A 14,036-nucleotide genomic window follows, 5' to 3' on the forward strand; every position below is an offset into this window, starting at 1 on the left:
GGGCATGTAACTACTAAATATTTGCTTTGGTTATTAGACAACACTTTTCTGATTTTGAATGAATTATGTGTCAAAAATTCATTTAAAAATCACTTTAGATTTGTAAAACAAAACCTGTTTGCAATGGAAAGAGTATGAGTTTTAGATCAAGAGACTATACCTGGTTCTGACTGAATAAGTCAGAGAAGATGGATTAACCTGACTCAGTCTTTATCTATAAAACCAATTCAATATGATTTTGTTCATAAATTTGTATATAGAACAAAATAATAGATCAAGCATATTGTATATCTGCAGTAAACTCTAGTTCTGTTATTCCTTTTTTTCCCAGATGACTAACAGGTCATTAAATAAGTGACCAATTTTATACTTTAAATTTGGTGAAATAGATGACAGGGAAATATATAGTTTCACTTTCAGGAAGCTCCGGACCCAGTGGTGTTAGTTAATATCATAATACAGTTGGTGGGGAGAGATTATACAAAATCATTTGCGGTTATCATACTTCTTTTACTTGGCCTTGAAGTACAGGCACATTTTTTAAGAGAAACAAGAGAGAATGCCATAAGTTTTACTTGGGAGTAAAGAACATAATGGTCAAGAGCCAATGATTTAAACATATATTAAGCTATTCTTTTATGTCATATGCATACAAAATATCTTGTTAGGTGCTTGAAGAAATGAAATTTTGCATACATTAGATACAATTCTAATTTACTTTGGAAAAAAGTTTCAGTAGAGAGGATGAAAGAATTTACACGAGGCTTAGGAAAATTAGCTTGCTTCTTAAAATACTGAGAACAAAAACAAAGGTACTTTATATTTGTTGTATGTTTTCTGTCCCCTTTCTATAACTTACTAATCATTATATGTATATTATTACTTCACATAGAAGCTTGATCAAGCCTATATCTCAGTTCTCCTTATCAGGACTCTCTAGAAGGTCTTCATACAATTGAGTAGATTAGTTGTAAAAATTGAGAGCTAATAGCTTTCCTGGGACTTGAACATTGCTTAAAAATAACTCTAATGTTTAAGTACAATCTAAACATCTATTTCTTCTTTATTGACTACGCCAAAGCCTTTGACTGTGTGGATCACAAAAAAACTGTGGAAAATTCTGAAAGAGATGGGAATACCAGACCACCTGACCTGCCTCTTGAGAAACCTGTATGCAGGTAAGGAAGCAAGAATTAGAACTGGACATGGAACAACAGACTGGTTCCAAATAGGAAAAGGAATACATCAAGGCTGTATATTGTCACCCTGCTTATTTAACTTATATGCAGAGTACATCATGAGAAACGCTGGGCTGGAAGAAGCACAAGTTGGGATCAAGATTGCCAGGAGAAATATCAATAACCTCAGATATGCAGATAACACCACCCTTATGGCAGAAAGTGAAGATGAACTAAAAAGCCTCTTGATGAAAGTGAAAGAAGAGAGTGAAAAAGTTGGCTTAAAGCTTAACATTCAGAAAACTAAGATCATGGCATCTGGTCCCATCACTTCATGGGAAATAGATGGCGAAACAGTGGAAACAGTGGCTGACTTTATTTTTCTGGGATCCAAAATCACTGCTGATGGTGATTGCAGCCATGAAATTAAAAGACACTTACTCCTTGGAAGGAAAGTTATGACCAACCTAGATAGCATATTAAAAAACAGAGACATTACTTTTCCAACAAAAGTCTGTCCAGTCAAGGCTATGGCTTTTCCAGTGGCCATGTATGGATGTGAGAGTTGGACTGTGAAAACAGCTGAGCGCTGAAGAATTGATGCTTGTGAACTATGGTGTTGGGGAAGACTCTTGAGAGTCCATTGGACTACAAGAAGATCCAACCAGTCCATCCTAAAGGAGATAAGTCCTGGGTGTTCATTGGAAAGACTGATGCTGAAGCTGAAACTCCAGTACTTTGGCCACCTCATGCAAAGAGTTGAAAAGACCCTGAGGTTTTTTTGATTGAGGGCAGGAGGAGAAGGGGACAACAGAGGATGAGATGGTTGGATGGCATCACCGACTCAATGGACATGGGTTTGAGTAAACTCCGGGAGTTGCTGATGGACAGGGAGGCCTGGCGTGTTGAGATTCATGGGGTCGCAAAGAGTTGGACATGACTGAGCGACTGAACTGAACTGAACTGAAACATAGAAATAATCTTATCAACATGGTTGTGTATATCGGGGAGGATTACATTCTCCTCTAAGCAATGTAATATTTAGGGGCTTCCTGATAGCTCAGTTGGTGAAGAATCTACTGCAATGCAGGAGACCCCAGTTCATTTCCCATGTCAGTAAATCCACTGGAGAAGGGATAGGCTACCCACTCCAGTACTCCTGGGCTTCCCTTGTGGCTCAGCTGGTAAAGAATCTGCCTGCAATGCAGGAGACCTAGGTTCAATCCCTGGATTGGGAAGATCCCCTGGAGAAGGGAAAGGCTAGCCACTCCAGTATTGTGGTCTGGAGAATTCCATGGACTGCAGTCCATGGGGTCACAAAGAATCAGAAGTGACTGAACAACTTTCACTTTCACCCTCATAGACACATATATTTAATTTGAAAATAAAAATCATATTTATATTTTATTTCATCTGCAGTCTCATCAGTTTTGCCAGAATAATTTACACATCTGTTTTCTGTTCTATAATCTTCATGTCTGAACAAAATTCCTAATCTTTTGAGAAAAAATATTAAATAAATATTAAATATTATAATAATTTCATTTTTGTGAGGATGAAGTAAAAACTGAAAAACAATTTTATGTTAGTTTAATGAGGTAACTTGAAATGCTTATATGATTTCAAACTTACAATGATGAATTATGTAATATCACTTTTTTCATGGCTAACATTTTGATGTGTAGTGAAAACCAGCATTATTTTATATATATTCACAAATAAACTATCTTCTTCAACACATCCTTGCTCACTTGATTTTTACATTAAATAGAACAAAAGTGGAAAGTAGCAGAAATGTTATATTAATGTTGACTGGAATCAGTAAACAATAATCTATTTTCAGAGCGTAAATTGTCAAGCTTCCTCTCTATCTTGACAGGATGACTAATTTTTTTTTTTTTTTTTTTTTGGTGTAGTCATAGACACGATTCCTTTACTCTCATTCTGAACAAATGGAAATACATATTACTTAAGTCCTCTGTGGTTTAAAAATTAGTGCGTGGCATAATCAAGAGGATGATTTAATATGGCAACACTACAGGCACTGACACTTTTCAATAAATACTGATGCAAAATTCCATACTCTTCTATTATTTACCTTTAGATTTCAATTAGTCTTTGGTAACTCCTATAGCTGCTGCAGAGTATAAGTTACACTGTGTTACTCATTTTTTTAGCTCATATGCCTCTAAAATGAATGAATTAAAGTGCTTTCTAAAGGAATCTCAATTATAAAGAGTTAAATATAAATTATATATATATGTAAATTATGAAGAGTTAAATATAAAAGGGCAGAAAGTATCTCATGCATTAATATAAAACAAAGTAGACTTTACCAGAGAAATATTACTAAGAATAAATAGGGCATAAAATGATGAAGCTATGAGTTTATCATAAATTAGCTTATTATTATTAGTCTAGAACTTAAGGAAGGCAATTTTCCAAGTTGATGTTTCTATTTTAACTCTGAAGTAAGCAAATCACTCAATTTTTGTTGTTGTTGCTATAATTTGTTTTTCTTTTGTTTTGATGTGATTTGTTGGTTGGTCAGGCAATGAAAATATGATTTCAGGAAAGTGATATGTTTTCCATTTAAAGAATTGGAGAATTTTTTATTTTAAGGAAATTATTAAAGTAATTAGCCTCCACTAATAAAAATAAATTAAAAACAAACAAACAAACAATCAAGTTATGGAGAAGATGCACTTCTGGTGGCATTAGTGGTAAAGAACCCACCTGCCAGAGTAGAAGTAAGAGACTTGGGTTCGATCCCTTGGTCTGGAAGATCCCCTGGAGGAGGGCATGGCAACCCACTCCGCTATTCTTGCCTGGAGAATCCCACGGACAGAGGAAACTGGGGGGCTACAGTCCATGGGGTCACACAGAGTCAGACATGACTGAAGCGACTTGCCATGCATGTACTTGACTCTATCTTGTTACTATGTATAAGAAAGCATGTATAATCCTGCTGTTAGGAAGGAGAGCAGAATGTAAAACTGGTCAATTTCCACTTGTTTTTTTTTCCTCAGGAAAATGTCTGAACGGTAGATCCTACTCACATAGAATCCATAATGTAGAACTTGAGAGACCTTGGAGAAATTTTTACTTGCCTCTTTCTTAATATGGATAAAGGAGCTATCTTTTTAGGACTGTAGGCAAATAAGAGTAATAACATATAATATCTCTGTGCACTCATACCTCTACATATACACCTTCATTTACATCTGCATATATACCCTAAGTGTATACTTAGATATCTTTAGTTTTTAAATTAACCATAATCTTTTAAAATGCAAAACCATAATTTTAAATAAAGTGATAATTTTCTACCCAAGATATGATGCACCGGAGTTAAAAAACAAAAAAAAACAACAACTCTATTTTTCACTGTTAACTTTCCATATTGTTAGAATTCTAAACAATGGTACAATGTAGCTTTGAAGATAGCTTTTTCCCCTCAATTTTATCAATATGTACTTAAATTATTTCTTTTAATAGCTAAGAATAAGTCCACCTGCAATGTGGGAGACCTGAGTTCAATCACTGGGTTGGGAAGATTCCCTGGAAAAGGGAATGGCTACCCACTCCAGTATTCTTGCCTGGAGAATCCCATGGATAGAGAAGCCTGGTGGGCTACAGTCCATGGGGTAACAAAGAGTTGGACGAGGTGGAGTGACTCACTTTCACTTTCAAGAATAAAACATCTCATTAAAAAATCATATAATTTTATGGCTTTCAATGCTAAGACTTGGGAAATATGTTATCAATGGCTTTCCAGAAAAATGTATACCAGAGTTACATCTTTCTGTGTCCTTATTGACACTTACCACTACTATTGTAATTAATTAAATCCCTTTGTTAATTTGATAGGTAAAAATTATGATAGCCATCAGCATATATTGAAATTCTCTTTTTTATTCTACACAAATCCAAATGTAAACGTCCTTATGAGCCACTAATTTCAAAGAGAAGGGTCATGCTCCCTACAAGGGAATTGTACAAAGCCTCACCTACTACAAATCTGTGTGACTGATAACTGAATTAAAACAAATAGCTTGTATTATATAGAATCACGACTGAATGACTGAACAGAACTGAGCTGATATAGTATCATAAGAGCTGCCATCCTACTTTGGTGGACTGACTACATTTTTCAAGGAAAGAGTTGGTCTTCATCAGGCTCTAAAATATATCACTGACTCTGTTTCAAGATCCAGCAAAATACCTAATTGAATTAATCAACTCAATTTATTTTGAAAGATTAAAGTTTGGAATTATATCAATTTCTGCTGATACTTGAGTTTTAATCAGATCATCTGAGACACTGAACATTATGAATTATTTGATGATTGTATTTTAGACTGTTTGTTAAAAATAAAAAAATAAAGAAAGCCAAATAAATAAAGACAGTGTTTGATGCCAATATTATAGTTTTCTGAAGTTAATATAAATGTGCTTTCTCCCTTTTTTTTTTTTCAGGAGAAACACAAAATTTATCATTTAGTTTCCAAAACCTGACATGTGGTATAAAGCGCTCCTGTGGGAAAGTTCATTATCACTGAATTATCAGAAGCTCCTGAACTGAGAGTCTTTCCCTCGCTGTTCTTCCTCCTCATAGATGAGGTCACAGCTTTGGCCAGAAGGCACATCACTGCACCAATTCCAGACTATGCCAGTTTATTCCACCTTCCTAGTATAGGCTGTTAATTGTTTGATACATTGCTTTGAGCAGGTTAAATAAAATTAGATAAGACATACATAATACAATTTTGCATATAATAGCATACCATTTTGCAAGCCACAATATAATAATATGTTTCCCTGAGACATTCTTAACCTGTAGAAAAACATATTACAAAATCTCATTTTGTGTTTAAACAATTCCTCAGTAGAACTGTAATTATGCTGGTAAATATTCCCACTGGGATTGGGGTATCAGTGTGTGTTCCTGGAATCAGATGTGAGATCAGAAAATTAGTCTCAAAAGCCTCAGAGAAATATAAAAGGTCTTGAATTATCCTAACGAACAGTAGTCTTCCTGAGGGAAGCACACATTTCTTCTATGAACAAAGAAGGGAGACACAAATTTCTTTTATGAACACAGAAGGCCAGCCAAAATGAATTATAAAAAAATATTGCAATAGGTCAATTTTTTCTATCTTTAAGTATCAAAATTGCCTTTTCCAGTGAAAAATGAACCACTGCTGACTGAGTATATAAAGAAGGTGATTGAAAAAGATAGTGATCTGGTAAGTATTCTTAATTCCAGGATGTTAGAACTTGATGGGATTTTAAATTCTTATCTTTCCATAGTCACTTATTCTACATGTAGAAACTGAAAAATAAATTTTTGAGAATAAACATTCCCAGAGTAACACAAGTTTTAAATTCTCAAGATATGTCTAACAAAAACAATAGCAGCAAGAAAACCCAAACATTTGACACATATTAAGACAATTCTCACTATATTGGACTCTGATTAAGAATCTAAATGATAACACTATTCTAATCATCTATTATTTCTTTTTAAATCATGTATAGATTTACATATCAATTAAGGCTGACTCAATCTGTTTATTATATTATTAATCTTCTCTTACAGTATTGCATTAATACCAACACACAAGTGACAGTACTGGGGAGGGATTAGAATAATGGCTTTAAGGGAACAGAAAAATAAAAATAAGTAGTGACTAGTATCAATAAAGAGAAATTCCTGCAGGAATAGATGATTTTGCTAAACTCTTCCAAAATCCTCTGTTTTCATGCTCACCTGCCAAATACATAGAAAGATAGTAGTTGGCGCCTCAATGGAGTCTGTCTTTTGTTTCCTGTATAGTTTTCCTTTTCCATTTGTTCTATTTAGCTTTAACATTTCTTTTTGGAATCTTGGCATTTTCTTTTCAGTGAACTTCCAGATGTTCAAGCTGGTTTTAGAAAAGGCGGAGGAACCAGAGATCAAATTGCCAACATCCTCTGGATCATTGAAAAAGCAAGAGAGTTCCAGAAAAACATCTATTTCTGCTTTATTAAGACTATGCCAACACCTTTGACTGTGTGGATCACAATAAACTGTGGAAAATTCTGAAAGAGATGGGAATACCAGACCACCTGACCTGCCTCTTGAGAAACCTGTATGCAGGTAAGGAAGCAAGAATTAGAACTGGACATGGAACAACAGACTGGTTCCAAATAGGAAAAGGAGTATATCAAGGCTGTATATTGTCACCCTGCTTATTTAACTTATATGCAGAGTACTTCATGAGAAACGCTAGGCTGGAAGAAACACAAGCTGGAATCAAGATTGCTGGGAGAAACATCAATAATATCAGATATGCAGATGACACACCTTTATAGCAGAAAGTGAAGAGGAACTGAAAAGCTTCTTGATGAAAGTGAAAGAGGAGAGTGAAAAAGTTGGCTTAAAACTCAACATTCAGAAAACTAAGATCATGGCATCTGGTCCCATCACTTCATGGGAAATAGATGGGGAAACAGTGGAAACAGTGGCTGACTTTATTTTTCTGGGATCCAAAATCACTGCAGATGATGATTGCAGCCATGAAATTAAAAGACACTTACTCCTTGGAAGGAAAGTTATGACCAACCTAGATAGCATATTAAAAAACAGAGACATTACTTTGCCAACAAATGTCCATCTACTCAAGGCTATGGTTTTTCCAGTGGTCATGTATGGATGTAAGAGTTGGACTGTGAAGACAGCTGAGCATCGAAAAGTTGAGGCTTTTGAGATGTGGTGTTGGAGAAGACTCCTGAAAGTCCCTTGGACTGCAAGGACATCCAACCAGTCCATCCTAAAGGAGATCAATCCTGGGTGTTCATTGGAAGGACTGATGCTGAAGCTGAAATTCCAATACTTTGGCCACCTCATGCGAAGAGTTGACTCATTGGAAAAGACCTTGATGCTGGAAAAGATTGAGGGCAGGAGGAGAAGGGGATGGCAGAGGATGAGATGGCTGGATTGCATCATGTATTCAATGGACATGAGTTTGAGTAAACTCCGAGAGTTGATAATGGTCAAGGAGGCCTGGTGTGCTGCGATTCATGGGGTCACAAAGAGTTGGACATGACTGAGCAACTGAACTGAACTGAAATTTTCTTTCAGTCTTGAAATGTGCAATAAACTTGACATATTATTACAATTAATATTCTTTGTATAAGTTTTTTCTTCAGGTCCTGTACATTTGTGAATAGAAATACAAGATTTGGTAGAAAAACAACTTCAGCAAAGAGGTGTTTGTTTCTCATGGCCAAGGCCTCAAGCTTGTTTAAGCATTGTCCCTAAAGATGAGTCTCTTTATTTGATGTCTACTTTTGAATAGTCATTTTCCATTATTGTAAAAGAAAGAATGGCTCAGAAAAGATATAATTGTATCTTTTGCTTGCCTTCAGAGAGTGGCAATTGCTCTACTCCTTAGTCAATAAACAGTCTCTTCTCTATGTTTGCAGAACAAAACAGATGGGGTATCATTCAAGGATAGTTAGTATTTTCTAAGAAGGAAACCTTTTCTATATTTAAGGAAAGGAGAATTGTAATGAATTAACTAGTAGATCAGTGATGCTTTCCTTCTTTGCTTAAACTTTTGCATAGTGGAAAAAGGAATCCGTGTTTCAACCACCACAAAATATCTTCTGTGCTACTGCGTCAAAGGATGTAAATCTTCCTATTTGAGCACAAACTCTAAATCAAGATGTATGCTAGCTTTAAACTAATATCCCCATATCCAATTCAGCTCATTGAGTTCTGGGCAATGACTATCTTGGTTATGCTAATCTTTTAAGCACCGCTGTCTCTAACATTTCCATTTCTGTAGGTAGTATTTATTGAAGAGTGCCTAGTGATCCAGAAGGTCCAAACTCTGGCCCTGGCTCTTTGATTGCAAAGTTATGCAATCCTGGATCCTTAACTGGGTTGAAATCATCAGTTCCTTTTCAATAGAGGTGATCAGCATAATTTAAAGAACTGTGAGAATTAAGTTAGATGAGAAAGTACTTTGAAAATTATAAGATGGCAATGTATCTATGCCAGATTTTCACACTTACTCTAATTTATCTCCTTTATCTCTTGCATCGGCAGGCAGATTCTTTACCACTCACTGGACCTCGGAAGTCGCTAATTTAGCTAAGAACAGAACAAATGTAGAAAAATATACGTTAAGTAATCCAGAATCCAGTCATTATTGTATCCATAGTTCATGTTCTATACCCAAAGAATAGCTTGGCAAATAGTTGCATTATGCCTATTAATTCTAAATGTATGCAAAATTTTAAAAACACTCAGTTTTATCAAAAACTTTGGAACAAATTGAGACAAAATTGGAAGATAAGATTTTGGTAGTGTGGCTAGATCATAATCTGAGATAGAGTATATAAAATGAAAATATTTTCAAATCTGAAGTTATGCAAATGTTGAACTTGTAGCAGCTGTGTGTTACATAGTTTGTTAACAAAGAATTATATAAGTATCATATATATATATAAATTATCTATGACATACATACATATATATATATGGGCTTATGTGGTGGCTCAGCTAATAAAGAATCCACCTGTAATGCAGGAGCTCTGGGCTCAATCCCTGGATTGGAAAGATCTCCTGGAGAAGGGAATGGCTACCCATTCCAGTATTCTGACCTGGAGAATTCCATGAACTGTACAGTCCATGGGGTTGCAAAGAGTTGGACATGACTGAGTGACTTTCACTTTCACTATATATATATATGACATACATACGAACTTTATACTTAAATAAAATGGGCACATGTAAACGATTTTGCTTATTTCATTCATCAAAATGCTATAAATGCTACAAAAGATAATTCAAAGAATCACAATATTATAAATCAGGAATTCACACATAAACCGATAAATGATGCAACACTGCCTTTTCCATTGCAGAGCAAATCAGTTTCTGTATGCTGGAAAAAAAAATAAATATGTACCTGTCTATAGACAAATATCATGTGCATTTCTCTGGGTTATTTACAGTTTACAGAGCTATAGACTAGTGCAACAACAAGAGAATGCATCATTAAGAGAAATGGGAAGGTGACCCTTTTTAAACATCTGTTACAATTTTTCATTACTCATGGAAACATTCCTGAATACTATCATTATATTGCATGGATGAATTCAATAATTGTCCAAGTATGAAGGTTTATCTAACTGGATTCCATAGCTTGGCTTATAATTTAAAAAAATAAAAAAATGAATGTACTAATTACTATTAATATGTTGCCAACTTTAGAACAGTGAATCAATGAGATGCTAAAGATATTTAACTGTAGAAGAAAACTCATGTAACATAAAATTTGATGAGACAGGCACACTAATATCTCACTAATGATGATGAAACTTAAACTTAGTGATTACCTGGCTGGCCTAAAGAATTGCAACTGCTGAGTGGTAGAGTTAGGATTCAGTTACTTATATAACTAATTCTGAATATTTTCTCTTTCTGTTTTACAAACAACTCTTAGAAGTCCCTTTGTTCCTCAGAAGCAAAGTCACATCTCAATGTATGAGAGATTAAGCACTTTGACTCCTCTACCTAGTCAAGGTTTCAACTGAAACAGAAATACTTTAATTTGTTGTGCAAGTGAAATAACACTGCAAAGTGGAACAGATGTGAGTTACTCAGAGTTTGCTATATGCAATGTGGTTAACCATGATCATTCACATTGGTGAAAGATGAGCGAGTAAATGAAAGAGGTTCAGAGGTTAGAGCTCACCCACTGGTTTGATGCTATGTCATTTAATGTGGAAAATGATAGCTTTAAGGAATAGAAGTGGTAACTTATCAGTTCAACTGGAAATATGTACATTTTCTGTGCTTACTGTTCATATGCCTAGGGGTTACCAGGATGCCCAAGTGGATTTAGAACTAATGTTCTAATTACTTTAGCAATTTTCATATTTATTTCTTTGTGATTCTTCAGGTTATTATCAACATCCCCATCAGTACCCTGTCAAAATTCCGACCTCCAGAAACACTGCAGAGAATGGAGGTGGACAACAGTGCTGTGAAGACACATTTCTTTCTCTTGGGATTCAGTGACCACCCAGAACTGCAGAGTGTTCTTTGTGCTGTTTTTCTGTCCATCTACTCTGTTACCCTCATGGGGAACCTTGGGGTGATTTTATTAATCACAGCCAGTCCCCCTTTGCACACCCCTATGTACTTTTTACTCCACATCTTTTCTTTCGTAGATGTCTGCTGCTCTTCAGTCATTGCCCCCAAATTACTTGTGGACTTAGTTTCTGATAAGAAGACCTTTTCTTACAATGGCTGTGCTGCACAGTTATATCTTTTCTGCTGTTTGGTGGACACAGAAGTTTTTCTCTTGACTGTTATGGCTTATGACTGGTACATAGCCATCTGCAACCCCCTGCTTTACACTGCTATTATGTCCAAGAGGATTTGCTGCCAGCTTGCAATTGGAGCATTTCTGGGAGGCACCATGAGTTCAATCGTCCACACCACAAATATATTTCACCTGTCTTTCTGCTCCAATGAAATTAACCATTTCTTTTGTGATACTCCCCTCTCTTCTCTCTGTCCTGCACTGACACTTACATCCATGACGTTGTACTGGTGGTCTTCGCTAGTTTAGTGGAAGCTCTCTGCCTTCTGACAGTTCTTCTCACTTATGTCCTCATCATAGTAGCCATTCTTTTTTTTTTTTTTTTTTTTTTTTTTTTTTAGTAGCCATTCTTAAAACAGGTCCTGCAGAGGGAAGAAGAAAAGAATTCACTTGTGCATCCCATCTGACCATTGTCTCTATCTACCATGGTACCCTGATCTTCACTTATTTGTGCACTGGCACTGGCTATTCAATGGCTATTGATAAAGCGACCTCTGTGTTCTATACATTGATTGTACCTATGTTAAATCCCTTAATTTACAACCTTAGGAACAAAGATGTAAAAAATGCCTTCAGGAAAATGATTAGCAGAAAATTTCTTTCTTTTATTTTTTTCCATTTATTTTTATTAGTTGGAGGCTAATTACTTTACAATATTTTAGTGGTTTTTGAACTATAAAACTCCTAGAGAAGAACACAGGCAAAACACTCTCTGACATAAATCAAAGCAGGATCCTCCATGACCCATCTCCCAAAATACTGGAAATAAAAGCAAAGATAAACAAACAGGACATAATTAAACTTAAAAGCTTTTGCACAACAAAGGAAACTATAAGCAAGGTGAAAAGACAGCCTTCAGAATGGGAGAAAATAATAGCAAAGGAAGCAACAGACAAAGGATTAATCTCAAAAATATACAAGCAGCTCCTGCAGCTCAATTCCAGAAAAATAAATGACCCAATCAAAAAATGGGCCAAAGAATTTCTTTCTTAAGAAAGGATGAAACTGATGCTGACAAGTTTTCTACCCTATTTCTTAACCTTTGTTCTTTAATCTTTAAAGATTCTGAGAGTTGAAGCTCTAGTACTTTGACATAAGTTCCTATAACTCACCAGTACAACCTTCTGAATGTTTCCCATTATTTTCAATTGTGCCTAAATTGAGTATAGGGAGCAGGCCTTAATGATCTTAATCTTCTCTCCAAACTAAGGAAGAGTAGCAATAGGGTCTCTGCTGTTTTGCACAAAAGATCTTTTTTTTTTTTTTTTTTTTCTTTTTACATCTCTTTTCTTTGTTCCTGGGAGGTCCTACTGAGGTATCATGAGAAGAGCAACTGCTCTATCCACATCAGTTAAACTTACCTCCCTAAAGGCTTCATTAAAACAAACAAACAAACAAACAAAAAACAATAAGCTTAATAGACTTGCTCAGTCAGGAGAGACTTTTACTGTGTCAGATTAGTTTTGTTTGTACCCTTTTTATGTACTTGCATCACCCTGTAAATATTCCATCATAACACATAGAAGTAAGCAGTAAATAAATAAATAAGAATATATGAGAAACCTCCCTCCAGGTCTAAATATTCCGTAAAAGCATGGCACTTACTATCCTGTTCACCATTTTTTCTACTATGCTACTTACAGTGTTTGACCTGAAAATTCAATTCAAAAATACTTCTTGAACAACAAATGAGTGAGTGTAGCCAGGACAATCAATATAAAATTGAACCTTTGCAATTTGATCAAACAAATTGCTCTTTTCTTTGATTTTACCCTACCATGTTCACTTTAGGTGAAATCTATTTGAATATGTTTTCTTTTGCCCTATACAGAAATGAGAGTCAGAGACAGGAATTATTTGTTGTAAAACTCTTCATTCTGCTTTAATTCCTCTTCATTCTGCCTTAGTTATGTCAGCAAACATCACCTGATCCTCCAAAGGTTACCAAAGAGGACTCCATCTCCCCACTGGGTTCATAGCATTACACTAGTTAAAAATGAAAATAAATAAATAAACTGAAAGGCCCCATAATATAGTTTAAATCATAAATCATACATGTTAAATCATATTAACACAAATATAGTTACCTTTGCAGGGGAGGAACAAAGTATTAGTTATATTAGCATGCTATATATAGTGATTATGTTATCTATGAAAGTATGAAATAAATTGGAATAATATTCTAAACAAAATTTTAAGTGGTTATCACAATTGTGTAGTGCTAAATTATTTTATGCTAGTTAATCCCTGAAATATTTTCCAAAAGCTTAATTAATTGTGTATTCTATTCTGCCTGTATTCAATTAGCAATTAACCCAGTTGTGAAAACATAACACAATTTAAAGTTCTCAGAAGCATTCATTTTATCTTAGGTTGTGGCCATGAAAGGAACATGAAGCCACTTTTTATAATTCTAGGAGGAGAGAGCAATTGCTTATGCAGATTCGTATTCAAGTCACAGATCCTGCTCACG

At 35.1% G+C, this 14,036-nt stretch overlaps 1 pseudogene; it reads left to right on the top strand.

Annotated features, from left to right (window-relative positions):
* Window positions 1-11,188: 11,188 nt before the first annotated feature.
* Window positions 11,189-12,161, top strand: LOC122693503 (annotated as a pseudogene).
* Window positions 12,162-14,036: the final 1,875 nt, after the last annotated feature.

This window comes from Cervus elaphus, chromosome 5, assembly GCF_910594005.1.
Source record: "Cervus elaphus chromosome 5, mCerEla1.1, whole genome shotgun sequence".
Taxonomy (NCBI): Eukaryota; Metazoa; Chordata; class Mammalia; order Artiodactyla; family Cervidae; genus Cervus; species Cervus elaphus.